At 47.0% G+C, this 16942-nt stretch overlaps 1 long non-coding RNA gene across 1 annotated transcript; it reads right to left on the bottom strand.

The window, feature by feature from the left end:
* Positions 1-3594: 3594 nt before the first annotated feature.
* Positions 3595-4786, bottom strand: LOC133700750 (uncharacterized). The gene is made up of 3 exons (XR_009843472.1): positions 4636-4786; positions 4307-4368; positions 3595-4022 (listed from the first exon to the last, which is right to left on the bottom strand). It is a non-coding gene; the product is annotated as an uncharacterized LOC133700750 (long non-coding RNA).
* Between the last annotated feature and the right edge of the window lie 12156 nt (positions 4787-16942).

Below are 16942 nucleotides of genomic sequence, written 5' to 3' on the forward strand. Positions count from 1 at the left end.
TAAAAGTTATGGCCCTTTCGAACTAGGACTCTGGTTACGAGAGACGATAGCTTCGCCTCACCGAGTAGCGATTCCACATCTACTCCAAGGAAAACAGCGTCCGCAATCTCCTGTGAAAATTTAAGGGAGATCCAACGGTCGGATTAAAAGTTATGGCCCTTTCGAACGAAGACTCTGCTTACGAGAGATGATAGCTTCGCCTCACCGAGTAGCGATTCTACATCTACTCTGACAAAAACAGCGTCTGGAAACTCTTGTCAAAATTTAAGAGAGATCCAACGGTCGGATCAAAAGTTATGGCCCTTTCGAACCGGGACTCTGGTTACGAGAGACGACAGCTTCGCATCACCGAGTAGCGATTCCACATCTGCTCCAAGGAAAACAGCGTCCGGAAACTCCTGTGAAAATTGAAGGGAGATCCAACGGTCGGATTAAAAGTTATGGCCCTTTCGAACTAGGACTCTGATTACGAGAGACGATAGCTTCGCCTCACCGAGTAGCGATTCCACATCTACTCCAAGGAAAACAGCGTCCGCAATCTCCTGTGAAAATTTAAGGGAGATCCAACGGTCGGATTAAAAGTTATGGCCCTTTCGAACGAGGACTCTAGTTACGAGAGATGATAGCTTCGCCTCACCGAGTAGCGATTCCACATCTACTCCGACAAAAACAGCGTCTGGAAACTCTTGTCAAAATTTAAGTGACATCCAACGGTCGGATCCAAAGTTATGGCCCTTTCGAACCGGGACTCTGGTTACGAGAGACGATAGCTTCGCCTCACCGAGTAGCGATTCCACATCTGCTCCAAGGAAAACAGCGTCCGGAAACTCCTGTGAAAATTTAAGGGAGATCCAACGGTAGGATTAAAAGTTATGGCCCTTTCGAACTAGGACTCTGGTTACGAGAGACGATAGCTTCGCCTCATCGAGTAGCGATTCCACATCTACTACAAGGAAAACAACGTCTAAAAACTCCTGTGAAAACTTAAGGGAGATCCAACGGTCGGATCAAAAGTTATGGCCCTTTCGAACCGGGACTCTGGTTACAAGAGACGATAGCTTCGCCTCACCGAGTAGCGAGTCCACACTACTGCAAGGAAAACAGCGTCCGGAAACTCCTGTGAAAATTTCAGGGAGATCCAACGGTTGGATCAAAAGTTATGGCCCTTTCAAATCGGTACACTGGTATGGAGCGCCAAGAGGACCATCTCACCGTGTAGCGATTCCACATCTACTCCAAGGAAAACAGCGTCTGGAAACTCCTGTAAAAATTTAAGGGAGATCCAACGGTCGGATCAAAAGTTATGGCCCTTTCGAACCGGGACTCTGGTTACGAGAGACGATAGCTTCGCCTCACCAAGTAGCGATTCCACATATACTCCAAGGAAAACAACATCTCAAAACTCCTGTGAAAATTTAAAGGAGATCCAACGGTTGAATCAAAAGTTATGGGCCTTTCGAACCAGGACTCTAGTTACGAGAGACGATAGCTTCGCCTCATCGAGTAGCGAGTCCACATCTACCCCAAGGAAAACAGCGTCCGCAACCTCCTGTAAAAATTTAAGGGAGTTCCAACGGTCGGATTAAAAGTTATGGCCCTTTCGAAGCGGGACTCAGGTTACGAGAGACGATAGCTTCGCCTCACCAAGTATCGATTCCACATCTACTTCAAGGAAAATAGCGTCCGGAAACTCCTGTGAAAATTTCAGGGAGATCCAACGGTTGGATCAAAAGTTATGGCCCTTTCGAATCGGTACACTGGTATGGAGCGCTAAGACGACCATCTCACCGTGTAGCGATTCCACATCTACTCCAAGGAAAACAGCGTCCGCAAACTCGTGTAAAAATTTAAGGGAGATCCAACGGTCGGATTAAAAGTTATTGCCCTTTCGAACTAGGACTCTGGTTACGAGAGACGATAGCTTCTCCTCACCGAGTAGCGATTCCACATCTACTCCAAGGAAAACGGCGTCTGAAAACTCCTGTGAAAATTTAAGGGAGATCCAACGGTCGGATTAAAAGTTATGGCCCTTTCGAACTAGGACTCTGGTTACGAGAGACGATAGCTTCGCCTCACCGAGTAGCGATTCCACATCTACTCCAAGGAAAACAGCGTCCGGAAAATCCTGTCAAAATTTTAGGGAGATCCAATGGTTGGATCAAAAGTTATGGCCCTTTCGAACTGGTACACTGGTATGGAGCGCCAAGACGACCATCTCACCGTGTAGCTATTCCACATCTACTCCAAGGAAAACAGCGTCCGCAAACTCTTGTAAAAATTTAAGGGAGATCCAACGGTCGGATCAAAAGTTATGGCCCTTTCGAACCGGGACTCAGGTTACGAGAGACGATAGCTCCGCCTCACCAAGTAGCGATTACACATCTACTCCAAGGAAAACAGCGTCTGAAAACTCCTGTGAAAATTTAAGGGAGATCCAACGGTCGGATTAAAAGTTATGGCCCTTTCGAACTAGGACTCTAGTTACGAGAGACGATAGCTTCGCCTCACCGAGTAGCGATTCCACATCTACTCCAAGGAAAACAGCGTCCGCAATCTCCTGTAAAAATTTAAGGGAAATCCAACGGTCGGATTAAAAGTTATGGCCCTTTCGAACTAGGACTCTGGTTACGAGAGACGATAGTTTCGCCTCACCAAGTATCGATTCCACATATACTCCAAGGAAAACAGCGTCCGGAAACTCTGTGAAAATTTCAGGGAGATCCAACGGTGGGATCAAAAGTTATGGCCATTTCAAACCGGTACACTGGTATGGAGCGCCAAGACGACCTTCTCACCATGTAGCGATTCCACATCTACTCCAAGGAAAACAGCATCCGCAAACTCCTGTAAAAATTTAAGGGAAATCCAACGGTCGGATCAAAAGTTATGGCCCTTTCGAACCGGGACTCAGGTTACGAGAGACGATAACTTCGCCTCACCAAGTATCGATTCCACATCTACTCCAAGGAAAACAGCGTCCGGAAACTCTTGTGAAAATTTCAGGGAGATCCAACGGTTGGATCAAAAGTTATGGCCCTTTCGAACCGGTACACTAGTATGGAGCGCCAAGACGACCATCTCACCGTGTAGCGATTCCACATCTACTCCAAGGAAAACAGCGTCTGCAAACTCCTGTAAAAATTTAAGGGAAATCCAACGGTCGGATCAAAAGTTATGGCCCTTTCGAACCGGGACTCAGGTTACGAGAGATGATAGCTCCGCCTCATCGAGTAGCGATTCCACATCTACTCCAAGGAAAACAGCGTCTGAAAACTCCTGTGAAAATTTAAGGGAGATCCAACGGTCGGATTAAAAGTTATGGCCAAGGTTGTCAAAAACGCTTTTTTAACACGACACGGAATATACAATATAAACTCGAATCGTAAACTCGAATCGTAAAATCGTAAAATCGCAAGTAAAATATTTTAACTAAAATCGGAAAATTACAAGTAAAATATTTTAACTAAAATCGTAAAATCGCAAGTAAAATATTTTAACTAAATTGCAAGATCCAGTCAAATAGTAAATAATAATACAATACAATTAAAATAAAAGTAAAATAAACAATACAAATATCCAAATACCTTCAAATATATAATTCAAATACAAATTCATTTCTATTTTCATTGCACAGAAGTACAAGCCAATATCTTGCCATTCATATGGTTAAAACAATATCAAATGTGTAGTAGTCTCTCAAAACCTTACTGTCAATCAAATTATTCAGATCTAGTAGCAGATTAAATGGCCACTTGCCTTTATTGAAGAATAACCCCCATCATATCTAGACACACATAAATTTTTTATGAACTAAGATGGAAAATATTACACTGGAATAGAGCATGCAACAAAAAACTAACACTATGCACATATCTACATATATAAAAGCATGTATTCAATTATGCACGAGTTTCCCATTAGATATAAATACCTACTTCCACTCCAGAAGGCTGAAGATCAACTCCCCTCAACGAGTAGCAGCAACAGAGGAGCATGGCAATTTTTTAAAACCAGCTGAAATCCTAATCTTACCACTTTTCCATGTCAATAAACAGAAAGTGAAGTAAAAAGTGAAGTAACAAATACATACCTTCATTATCACACAATTTGTTATTAACTTTAACACCAATCCCATAAAAAAACCTACAGAACCCTGTAATCTCGTATTATAAACTGTAAAATCTCCTATTTTTTTCCCATAACTTATCTGCATTCACACTGATTGTTTTTCTGCAATTTAATGTTATCATTTTCTGATTGAAAAGATTTGCTCTCCCAAACAAAAAGTGAAGTAACAAATACATACCTTCATTGTTTTTCTGCATTCACACTGTGCATTTTCCTTTTATGGAACATAGCTTTCCTATGCTGTGACGATGCAAGTAAAATCCAAGGATTAGAACTTCTTAAAAACGAAATTTCCAAATCAATCGAAGCAGATCGCGTGCCTGGGACCTGGGCTTATATATTATATAATTATAATTAGCATATTAACAAATTTTCCTACAATTAGTGGGTCACATCTTCTTAAAAACAACAACAGGCAACAACACTGTATACAACCAGAAAAAAAAAGCATGGCCCTCTTCTACATAATAAAACATGACAGAAAAGATGAGAATCCAACAAGCAAACCTGGTTATATATTTGTGCTGTTGGTGAGTGGAGAGTCGAGAGTGAAACCAACAGCAGTCGAGAGGAAAATCAGCTGATGTTAATTTGTTAGGGCTGAGACTTGAGATTATGAGAATTTGAGATTTGGGTGAGTGTGAGTGCACTGAATGGAGTGTCGGGCGGAATGAAATCAGGAGATGGAGTAGCAGTGAGAAGACTTTTAATTTTTTAGCAAACTCGTGAACTCGGTACGGTTTTACCGATTTTAACGAGTTGGACCGAGTTTGTACGAGTTGGACCGAGTTTGACCCGATTTTACTGGTTTTCGAGTTTTTAACCCGATTTCACACGTTTTAGCTATTTTAACTCGTAAAATCGTCCGATTTTACGAGTCAAAACTCGTTTTTAACAACCATGGTTATGGCCCTTTCGAACTAGGACTCTGGTTACGAGAGACGATAGCTTCGCCTCACCGAGTAGCGATTCCACATCTACTCCAAGGAAAACAGCGTCCGCAATCTCCTGTAAAAATTTAAGGGAGATCCAACGGTCGGATTAAAAGTTATGGCCCTTTCGAACTAGGACTCTGGTTACGAAAGACGATAGCTTCGCCTCACCGAGTAGCGATTCCACATCTACTCCAAGAAAAACAGCGTTCGGAAACTCCTGTGAAAATTTCAGGGAGATCCAACGGTTGGATCAAAAGTTATGGCCCTTTCAAATCGGTACACTGGTATGGAGCGCCAAGATGACCATCTCACCGTGTAGCGATTCCACATCTACTCCAAGGAAAACAGCGTATGCAAACTCCTGTAAAAATTTAAGGGAAATCCAACGGTCGGATCAAAAGTTATGGCCCTTTCGAACCGGGACTCAGGTTACGAGAGACGATAGCTCCGCCTCACCGAGTAGCGATTCCACATCTACTCTAAGGAAAATAGCGTCTGAAAACTCCTGTGAAAATTTAAGGGAGATCCAACGGTAGGATTAAAAGTTATGGCCCTTTCAAACTAGGACTCTGGTTACGAGAGACGATAGCTTCGCCTCACCGAGTAGCGATTCCACATCTACTCCAAGGAAAACAGCGTCCGGAAACTCCTGTGAAAATTTCAGGGAGATCCAACGGTTGGATCAAAAGTTATGGCCCTTTCGAATCGGTACACTGGTATGGAGCGCCAAGATGACCATCTCACCGAGTAGCGATTCCACATCTACTCCGACGAAAACAGCGCCCGGAAACTCCTGTGAAAATTTCAGGGAGATCCAACGGTCAGATTAAAAGTTATGGCCCTTTCGAACGAGGACTCTGGTTACGAGAGACGATAGCTTCGCCTCACCGAGTAGCGATTCCACATCTACTCCAAGGAAAACAGCGTCCGGATACTCCTGCAAAAATTTGAGGCACATCCAACGGTCGGATCAAAAGTTTGCCCCTTTCGAACCGTTACTCTGTCTAGAGCGACAAGACCTCCGCCTCACCGAGTAGCGGTCCCACATCAACCACGAGGAAAACAGCATCTGAAAACTCCTATAAAAATTTAAGGGAGATCCAAAGGTCGGATCAAAAGTTAAGCCCCTTTCGAACCGGTACTCTGGTCTAGAGCGACGAGCCCTCCGCCTCACCGAGTATGGATCCCACATCAACTCCAAGGAAAACAACGTCCGGAAACTCCTGTAAAAATTTGAGGGAGATCCAACGGTCGGATCAAAAGTTATGCACCTTTCGAACCGGTAATCTGGTCCGAGCGACGAGACCTCCGCCTCACCGAGTATGGAACTCATATCTACTCCAAGGAAAACAACTTCCAGAAACTCCTGTAAAATTTTGAGGAAGATCCAACGGTCGGATCAAAAGTTATGCACGTTTCGAACCGGTTCTCTGGTCTGGAGCGACAAGACCTCCGCCTTACGGAGTAGCGATCCCACATCAACTCCAAGGAAAATAGCGTCCGGATACTCCTGCACAAATTTGAGGGAGATCCAACAGTCGGATCAAAAGTTATGCCCCTTTTGAACCGTTACTCTACTCTGGAGCAAAGAGACCTGCGCCTCACCGAGTAGCAGTCCCACATCAACCACAAGGAAAACAACATCTGAAAACTCCTGTAAAAATTTGAAGGAGATCCAACAGTCGAATCAAAAGTTATGCACGTTTCGAACCGGTACTCTGGTCTAGAGCGACGAAACCTCCGCCTCACCGAGTATGGATCCCACATCAACTCCAAGGAAAACAGCGTTCGGATACTCCTGCAAAAATTTGAGGGAGATCCAACGGTCGGATCAAAAGTTATGCCCCTTTCGAACCGTTACTCTGGTCTGGAGCGACGAGACCTGCGCCTCACCGAGTAGCAGTCCCACATCAACCACAAGGAAAACAGCATCTGAAAACTACTGTAAAAATTTGAGGGAGATCCAATGGTCGGATCAAAAGTTAAGCCCCTTTCGAACCGGTAATCTGGTCTCGAGCGACGAGACCTCCGCCTCACCGAGTATGAATCCCACATCAACTCCAAGGAAAACAGCGTCCGGAAACTCCTGTAAAAATTTGAGGGAGATCCAACGGTCGGATCAAAAGTTATGCACGTTTCGAACCAGTACTCTGGTCTGGAGCGACAAGACCTCCGCCTCACGGAGTAGCGATCCGACATCAACTTCAAGGAAAACAGCGTCCGGATACTCCTGCAAAAATTTCAGGGAGATCCAACGGTTGAATCAAAAGTTATGCCCCTTTCGAACCGTTACTCTAGTCTAGAGCGACGAGACCTCCGCCTCACCGAGTATGGATCCCACTTCAACTCCAACAAAAACAGCGTTCGGAAACTCCTGTAAAACTTTGAGGGAGATCCAACGGTCGGATCAAAAGTTAAGCCCCTTTCGAACCGGTACTCTAGTCTCGAGCGACGAGACCTCTGCCTTACCGAGTATGGAACTCATATCAACTCCAAGGAAAACAGCTTCCGGAAACTCCTGTAAAATTTTGAGGGAGATCCAGCGGTAGGATCAAAAGTTATGCACCTTTCGAACCGGTACTCTGGTCTGGAGCGACGAGACCTCCGCCTCATCGAGTATGGATCCCACATCAACTCCAAGGAAAACAGCGTACGGATACTCCTGAAAAAATTTGAGGCAAATCCAATGGTCGGATCAAAAGTTTGCCCCTTTCGAATCGTTACTCTGGTCTAGAGCGACGAGACCTCCGCCTCACCGAGTAGAGGTCCCACATCAACCACAAGGAAAACAGCATCTGAAAACTCCTATAAAAATTTAAGGGAGATCCAAAGGTCGGATCAAAAGTTAAGCCCCTTTCGAACCGGTACTCTGGTCTAGAGCGACGAGCCCTCCGCCTCACCGAGTATGGATCCCACATCAACTCCAAGGAAAACAACGTCCGGAAATTCCTGTAAAAATTTGAGGGAGATACAACGGTCGGATCAAAAGTTATGCACCTTTCGAACCGGTAATCTGGTCTCGAGCGACGAGACCTCCGCCTCACCGAGTATGGAACTCATATCAACTCCAAGGAAAACAACTTCCGGAAACTCCTGTAAAATTTTGAGGGAGATCCAACGGTTGGATCAAAAGTTATGCACGTTTCGAACCGGTTCTCTAGTCTGGAGCGACAAGACCTCCGCCTAACGGAGTAGCGATCCCACATCAACTCCAAGGAAAACAGCGTCCGGATACTCCTGCACAAATTTGAGGGAGATGCCACGGTCGGATCAAAAGTTATGCCCCTTTGGAACCGTTACTTTGGTCTGGAGCAATGAGACCTGCGCCTCACCGAGTAGCATTCCCACATCAACCACAAGGAAAACAACATCTGAAAACTCCTGTAAAAATTTGAAGGATATCCAACGGTCGAATCAAAAGTTATGCACGTTCCGAACCGGTACTCTGGTCTAGAGCGACGAGAACTCCGCCTCACCGAGTATGGATCCCACATCAACTCCAAGGAAAACAGCGTCCAGATACTCCTGCAAAAATTTGAGGCAGATCCAACGGTCGGATCAAAAGTTATGCCCCGATCGAACCGGTACTGTGGTCTGGAGCGACGAGACCTCCGCCTCACCGAGTAGCGGTCCCACATCAACCACAAGGAAAACAGCATCTGAAAACTCCTGTAAAAATTTAAGGGAGATCCAAAGGTCGGATCAAAAGTTATGCACGTTTCGAACCGGTATTCTGGTCTGGAACGATAAGACCTCCGCCTCACGGAGTAAAAACAGTGTCCGCATACTCCTGTAAAAATTTGAAGGAGATCCAACGGTCGGATCAAAAGTTAAGCCCCTTTCGAACCGGCAATCTGGTCTAGAGCGACGAGACCTCCGCCTCACCGAGTATGGATCCCACATCAACCACAAGCAAAACAGCGTCCGGATACTCCTGCAAAAATTTGAGGGAGATCCAACGGTCGGATCAAAAGTTATGCACCTTTCAAACCGGTAATCTGGTCCGAGCGACGAGACCTCCGCCTCACCGAGTATGGAACTCATATCTACTCCAAGGAAAACAACTTCCGGAAACTCCTGTAAAATTTTGAGGGACATCCAACGGTCGGATCAAAAGTTATGCACGTTTCGAACCGGTTCTCTAGTCTGGAGCGACAAGACCTCCGCCTTACGGAGTAGCGATCCCACATCAACTCCAAGGAAAACAGCGTCCGGATACTCCTGCATAAATTTGAGGGAGATCCAACGGTAGGATCAAAAGTTATGCCCCTTTTGAACCGTTACTCTACTCTGGAGCAACGAAACCTGCGCCTCACCGAGTAGCAGTCCCACATCAACCACAAGGAAAACAACATCTGAAAACTCCTGTAAAAATTTGAAGGAGATCCAACGGTCGGATCAAAAGTTATGCACGTTTCGAACCGGTACTCTGGTCTGGAGCGACAAGACCTCCGCCTCACGGAGTAGCGATCCCACATCAACTCCAAGAAAAACAGCGTCCGGATACTCCTGCAAAAATTTAAGGAAGATCCAACGGTCGGATCAAAAGTTTGCCCCTTTTGAACCATTGCTCTAGCCTCAAGCGACGAGACAACCACCTCACCGAGTAGCGGTCCCACATCAACCACAAGGAAAACAACATCTGAAAACTCCTGTAAAAATTTCAGGGAGATCCAAAGGTCGGATCAAAAGTTAAGCCCCTTTCGAACCGGTACTCTGGTCTCGAGCGACGAGACCTCCGCCTCACCGAGTATGGATCCCACATCAACTCCAACAAAAACAGCTTTCGGAAACTCCTGTAAAAATTTGACGGAGATCCAACGGTCGGATCAAAAGTTAAGCCCCTTTCGAACCGATACTCTGGTGTAGAGCGACGAGACCTCCGCCTCACCGAGTATGGATCCCACATCAACTCCAAGGAAAACAGCATCCGGATACTCCTGCAAAAATTTGAGGGAGATCCAACGGTCGGATCAAAAGTTAAGCCCCTTTCGAACCGGTACTCTGGTCTAGAGCGACGAGACCTCCGCCTCACCGAGTATGGATCCCACATCAACTCCAAGGAAAACAGCGTCCGGAAACTCCTGTAAAATTTTGAGGGAGATCCAACGGTCTGATCAAAAGTTATGCATGTTTCGAACCGGTTTTCTGGTCTGGAGCGACAAGACCTCCGCCTTACGGAGTAGCGATCCCACATCAACTCCAAGGAAAACAGCGTCCGGATACTCCTGCACAAATTTGAGGGAGATCCAACGGTCGGATCAAAAGTTATGCCCCTTTTGAACCGTTACTCTACTCTGGAGCAACGAGACCTGCGCCTCACCGAGTAGCAGTCCCACATCAACCACAAGGAAAACAACATCTGAAAACTCCTGTAAAAATTTGAAGGAGATCCAACGGTCGGATCAAAAGTTATGCACGTTTCGAACCGGTACTCTGGTCTTGAGCGACAAGACCTCCGCCTCGCGGAGTAAAAACAGTGTCTGCATACTCCTGTAAAAATTTGAAGGAGATCCAACGGTCGGATGAAAAGTTAACCCCTTTCAAACCGGTAATCTGGTCTCGAGCGACGAGACCTCCACCTCACCGAGTATGGAACTCACATCAACTCCAAGGAAAACAACTTCCGGAAAATCTTGTAAAATTTTGAAAGAGATCTAACGGTCGGATCAAAAGTTATGCACGTTTCGAACCGGTTCTCTGGTCTGGAGCGACAAGACCTCCGCCTTACGGAGTAGCGATCCCACATCAACTCCTAGGAAAACAGCGTCCGGATACTCCTGCACAAATTTGAGGGAGATCCAACGGTCGGATCAAAAGTTATGCCCCTTTTGAACCGTTACTCTACTCTGGAGCAAAGAGACCTGCGCCTCACCGAGTAGCACTCCCACATCAACCACAAGCAAAACAACATCTGAAAACTCCTTTAAAAATTTGAAGGAGATCCAACGGTCGAATCAAAAGTTATGCACGTTTCGAACCGGTACTCTGTTCTAGATCGACGAGACCTCCGCCTCACCGAGTATGGATCCCACATCAACTCCAAGGAAAACAGCGTCCGAATACTCCTGCAAAAATTTGAGGGAGATCCAATGGTCGGATCAAAAGTTATGCACGTTTCGAACCGGTTCTCTGGTCTGGAGCGACAAGACCTCCGCCTTACAGAGTAGCGATCCCACATCAACTCCAAGGAAAACAGTGTCCGGATACTCCTGCACAAATTTGAGGGAGATCCAACGGTCGGATCAAAAGTTATGCACGTTTCGAACCGGTTCTCTGGTCTGGAGCGACAAGACCTCCGCCTTACGGAGTAGCGATCCCACATCAACTCCAAGGAAAACAGCGTCCGGATACTCCTGCACAAATTTGAGGGAGATCCAACGGTCGAATCAAAAGTTATGCCCCTTTTGAACCGTTACTCTACTCTGGAGCAACGAGACCTGCGCCTCACCGAGTAGCAGTCCCACATCAACCACAAGGAAAACAACATCTGAAAACTCCTGTAAAAATTTGAAGGAGATCCAACGGTTGGATCAAAAGTTATGCACGTTTCGAACCGGTACTCTGGTCTGGAGCGACAAGACCTCCGCCTCACGGAGTAGCGATCCCACATCAACTCCAAGAAAAACAGCGTCTGGATACTCCTGCAAAAATTTGAGAAAGATCCAACGGTCGGATCAAAAGTTTGCCCCTTTCGAACCGTTACTCTGGTCTCGAGCGACGAGACAACCACCTCACCGAGTAGCGGTCCCACATCAACCACAAGGAAAACAGCATCTGAAAACTCCTGTAAAAATTTAAGGGAGATCCAAAGGTCGGATCAAAAGTTAAGACCCTTTCGAACCGGTACTCTGGTCTCTAGCGACGAGACCTCCGCCTCACCGAGTATGAATCCCACATCAACTCCAACAAAAACAGCGTCCGGAAACTCCTGTAAAAATTTAAGGGAGATCCAACGGTCAGATGAAAAGTTAATCCCTTTCGAACCGGTAATCTGGTCTCGAGCGACGAGACCTCCGCCTCACCGAGTATGGAACTCACATCAACTCCAAGGAAAACAACTTCTGGAAACTCTTGTAAAATTTTGAGGGAGATCCAACGGTCGGATCAAAAGTTATGCACGTTTCGAACCGGTTCTCTGGTCTGGAGCGACAAGACCTCCGCCTTACGGAGTAGCGATCCCACATCAACTCCAAGGAAAACAGCGTCCGGATACTCCTGCACAAATTTGAGGGAGATCCAACGGTCGGATCAAAAGTTATGCCCCTTTTGAACCGTTACTCTACTCTGGAGCAAAGAAACCTGCGCCTCACCGAGTAGCAATCCCACATCAACCACAAGCAAAACAACATCTGAAAACTCCTGTAAAAATTTGAAGGAGATCCAACGGTCGAATCAAAAGTTATGCACGTTTCGAACCGGTACTCTGGTCCAGAGCGACGAGACCTCCGCCTCACCGAGTATGGATCCCACATCAACTCCAAGGAAAACAGCGTCCGGATACTCCTGCAAAAATTTGAGGGAGATCCAACGGTCGGATCAAAAGTTATGCACGTTTCGAAATGGTTCTCTGGTCTTGAGCGACAAGACCTCCGCCTTACTGAGTAGCGATCCCACATCAATTCAAAGGAAAACAGTGTCCGGATACTCCTACACAAATTTGAGGGAGATCCAACGGTCGGATCAAAAGTTATGCACGTTTCGAACGGGTTCTCTGGTCTGGAGCGACAAGACCTCCGCCTTACGGAGTAGCGATCCCACATCAACTCCAAGGAAAACAGCGTCCGGATACTCCTGCACAAATTTGAGGGAGATCCAACAGTCGGATCAAAAATTCAGCCCCTTTGGAACCATTACTCTGGTCTGGAGCAACGAGACTTGCGCCTCACCAAGTAGCAGTCCCACATCAACCACAAGGAAAACAACATTTGAAAACTCCAGTAAAAATTTGAAGGAGATCCAACGGTCGGATCAAAAGTTATGCACGTTTCGAACCGGTACTCTGGTCGGGAGCGACAAGACCTCCGCCTCACGGAGTAGCGATCCCACATCAACTCCAAGAAAAACAGCGTCCGGATACTCCTGCAAAAATTTGAGGAAGATCCAACGGTCGGATCAAAAGTTTGCCCCTTTCGAACCGTTACTCTGGTCTCGAGCGACGAGACATCCACCTCACCGAGTAGCGGTCCCACATCAACCACAAGGAAAACAACATCTGAAAACTCCTGTAAAAATTTCAGGGAGATCCAAAGGTCGGATCAAAAGTTAAGCCCCTTTCGAACTGGTACTCTGGTCTCGAGCGACGAGACCTCCGCCTCACCGAGTATGGATCCCACATCAACTCCTAGGAAAACAGCGTCCGGAAACTCCTGTAAAAATTTGAGGGAGATCCAACGGTCGGATCAAAAGTTATCCACGTTGCGAATCGGTACTCTGGTCTGGAGCGACAAGACCTCCGCCTCACGGAGTAGCGATCCCACATCAACTCCAAGGAAAACAGCGTCCGGATACTCCAGCAAAAATTTGAGGGAGATGCAACGGTCGGATTAAAAGTTAAGCCCCTTCCGAACCGTTACTCTGGTCTGGAGCGACGAGACCTGCACCTCACCGAGTATGGATCCCACATCAACTCCAAGGAAAACAGCGTCCGGAAACTCTTGTAAAATTTTGAGGGAGATCCAACGGTCGGATTAAAAGTTATGCACGTTTCGAACCGGTACTCTGGTCTGGAGCGACGAGACCTCCGCCTCACTGAGTAGCGATCCCACATCAACTCCAAGGAAAACAGCGTCCGGATACTCTTGCAAAAATTTGAGGGATATCCAATGGTCGGATCAAAAGTTCTGCTCCTCTCGAACCGGTACTGTGGTCTGGAGCGACGAGATGTACGCGTCACCTATTAGTGATCCCAGATCAACTCCAAGGAAAACAACGTCCGGAAACTCCTGTAAAAATTTGAGAGAGATCCAACGGTCGGATCAAAAGTTATTCCCCTTTCGAACCGTTACTATGGTCTCAAGCGACGAGACCTCCGCCTCACCGAGTATGGATCCCACATCAACTCCAACAAAAACAGCGTTCGGAAACTCCTGTAAAAATTTGACGGATATCCAACGGTCGGATCAAAAGTTAAACCCCTTTCGAACCGATACTCTGGTTTAGAGCGACGAGACCTCCGCCTCACCGAGTATGGATCCCACATCAACTCCAAGGAAAACAGCGTCCGGATACATCTGCAAAAATTTGAGGGAGATCCAACGGTCGGATCAAAAGTTACGCCCCTTTCGAACCGGTACTCTGGTCTAGAGAGACGAGACCTCCGCCTCACCGAGTATGGATCCCACATCAACTCCAAGGAAAACAGCGTCCGGATACATCTGCAAAAATTTGAGGGAGATCCAACGGTCGGATCAAAAGTTATGCCCCTTTTGAACCGTTACTCTACTCTGGAGCAAAGAGACCTGCGCCTCACCGAGTAGCACTCCCACATCAACCACAAGTAAAACAACATCTGAAAACTCCTTTAAAAATTTTAGGGAGATCCAACGGTCGGATCAAAAGTTATGCCCCTTTTGAACCGTTACTCTACTCTGGAGCAACGAGACCTGCGCCTCACCGAGTAGCGGTCCCCCATCAACCACAAGGAAAACAGCATCTGCAAACTCCTGTAAAAATTTAAGGGAGATCCAAAGGTCGGATCAAAAGTTAAGCCCCTTTCGAACCGGTACTCTGGTCTGGAGCAACGAGACCTCCGCCTCACCGAGTATGGATCCCACATCAACTCCAAGGAAAACAGCGTCCGAAAACTGCTGTAAAAATTTGAGGGAGATCCAACGGTCGGATCAAAAGTTATGCCCCTTTCGAACTGGTACTCTAGTCTAGAGCGACGAGACCTCCGCCTCACCGAGTATGGATCTCACATCAACTCCAAGGAAAACAGCGTCCGGAAACTCCTGTAAAAATTTGAGGGAGATCCAAAGGTCGGATCAAAAGTTATGCCCGTTTCGAACCGGTACTGTGGTTTGGAGCGACGAGACCTCTGCCTCACCGAGTATGGATCCCACATCAACTCCAAGGAAAACAGCGTCCGGATACTCGTGCAAAAATTTGAGGGATATCCAACGGTCGGATCAAAAGTTATGCGCCTCTCGTACCGGTACTGTGGTCTGGAGCGACGAGACCTCCACCTCACCGAGTATGGATGCCACATCAACTCCAAGGAAACCAGCGTCCGGAAACTCCTGCAAAATTTTGAGGGAGACCCAACGGTCGGATTAAAAGTTATGCACGTTTCGAACCGGTACTCTGGTCTGGAGCGACGAGACCTCCACCTCACTGAATAGGGATCCCACATCAACTCCAAGGAAAACACCGTCCGGATACTCCTGCAAAAATTTGAAGGAGATCCAACGGTCAGATCAAAAGTTATGCCCCTTTCGAACCGGTACTGTGGTCTGGAGCGACGAGACCTCCGCCTCACCGAGTATGGATCCCACATCAACTCCAAGGAAAACAGCGTCCGGATACTCTTGCAAAAATTTGAGGGATATCCAACGGTCGTATCAAAAGTTATGCACATTTCGAACCGGTACTCTGGTCTGGAGCGACAAGACCTCCACCTCACTGAGTATGGATCCCACATCAACTCCAAGGAAACCAGCGTCCGGAAACTCCTGCAAAATTTTGAGGGAGACCCAACGGTCGGATTAAAAGTTATGCACGTTTCGAACCGGTACTCTGGTCTGGAGCGACGAGACCTCCGCCTCACTGAATAGCGATCCCACATCAACTCCAAGGAAAACAGCGTCCGGATACTCTTGCAAAAATTTGAGGGATATCCAACGGTCAGATCAAAAGTTATGTGCCTCTCGAACCGGTACTATGGTCTGGAGCGACGAGACCTCCGCCTCACCGAGTAGCGGTCCCACATCAACCACAAGGAAAACAGCATCTGCAAACTCCTGTAAAAATTTAAGGGAGATCCAAAGGTCGGATCAAAAGTTAAGCCCCTTTCGAACCGGTACTCTGGTCTGGAGCGACGAGACCTCCGCCTCACCGAGTAGCGGTCCCACATCAACCACAAGGAAAACAGCATCAGCAAACTCCTGTAAAAATTTAAAGGAGATCCAAAGGTCGGATCAAAAGTTAAGCCCCTTTCGAACCGGTACTCTGGTCTAGAACGACGAGACCTCCGCCTCACCGAGTATGGATGCCACATCAACTCCAAGGAAAACAGCGTCCGGAAACTCCTGTAAAAATTTGAGGGAGATCCAACGGTCGGATCACAAGTTATGCACCTTTCGAACCGGTACTCTGGTCTGGAGCGATGAGACCTCCGCCTCACCGAGTATGGATCCCACATCAACTCCAAGGAAAACAGCGTCCGGATACTCCTGTAAAAATTTGAGGAAGATACAACGGTCGGATCAAAAGTTTGCCCCTTTCGAACCGGTACTATGGTCTGGAGCGACAAGACCCTGCCCTTACGGAGTAGCATCCCACATCAACTCCAAGGAAAATAGCGTCTGGATACTCCTGCAAAAATTTGAGGGAGATCCAACGTTCGGATCAAAAGTTATGCCCCTTTCGAACCGGTACTCTGGTCTCGAGCGACGAGCCCTCCGCCTCACCGAGTAGCGATCCCACATCAACTCCAAGGAAAACAGCGTCTAGATGCTCCAGCAAAAATTTGAGGGAGATCCAACGATCGGATCAAAAGTTATGCACATTTCGAACCGGTACTCTGGTCTCGAGCGACAAGACATCCGCCTCACGGAGTAGCGATCCCACATCAACTCCAAGGAAAACAGCGTCCGGATACTCCTGCAAAAATTTGAGGGAGATCCAACGGTCGGATCACAAGTTATGCACCTTTCGAA

The sequence above is a fragment of the Populus nigra genome, chromosome 8 (assembly GCF_951802175.1).
Source record: "Populus nigra chromosome 8, ddPopNigr1.1, whole genome shotgun sequence".
NCBI lineage: Eukaryota > Viridiplantae > Streptophyta > Magnoliopsida > Malpighiales > Salicaceae > Populus > Populus nigra.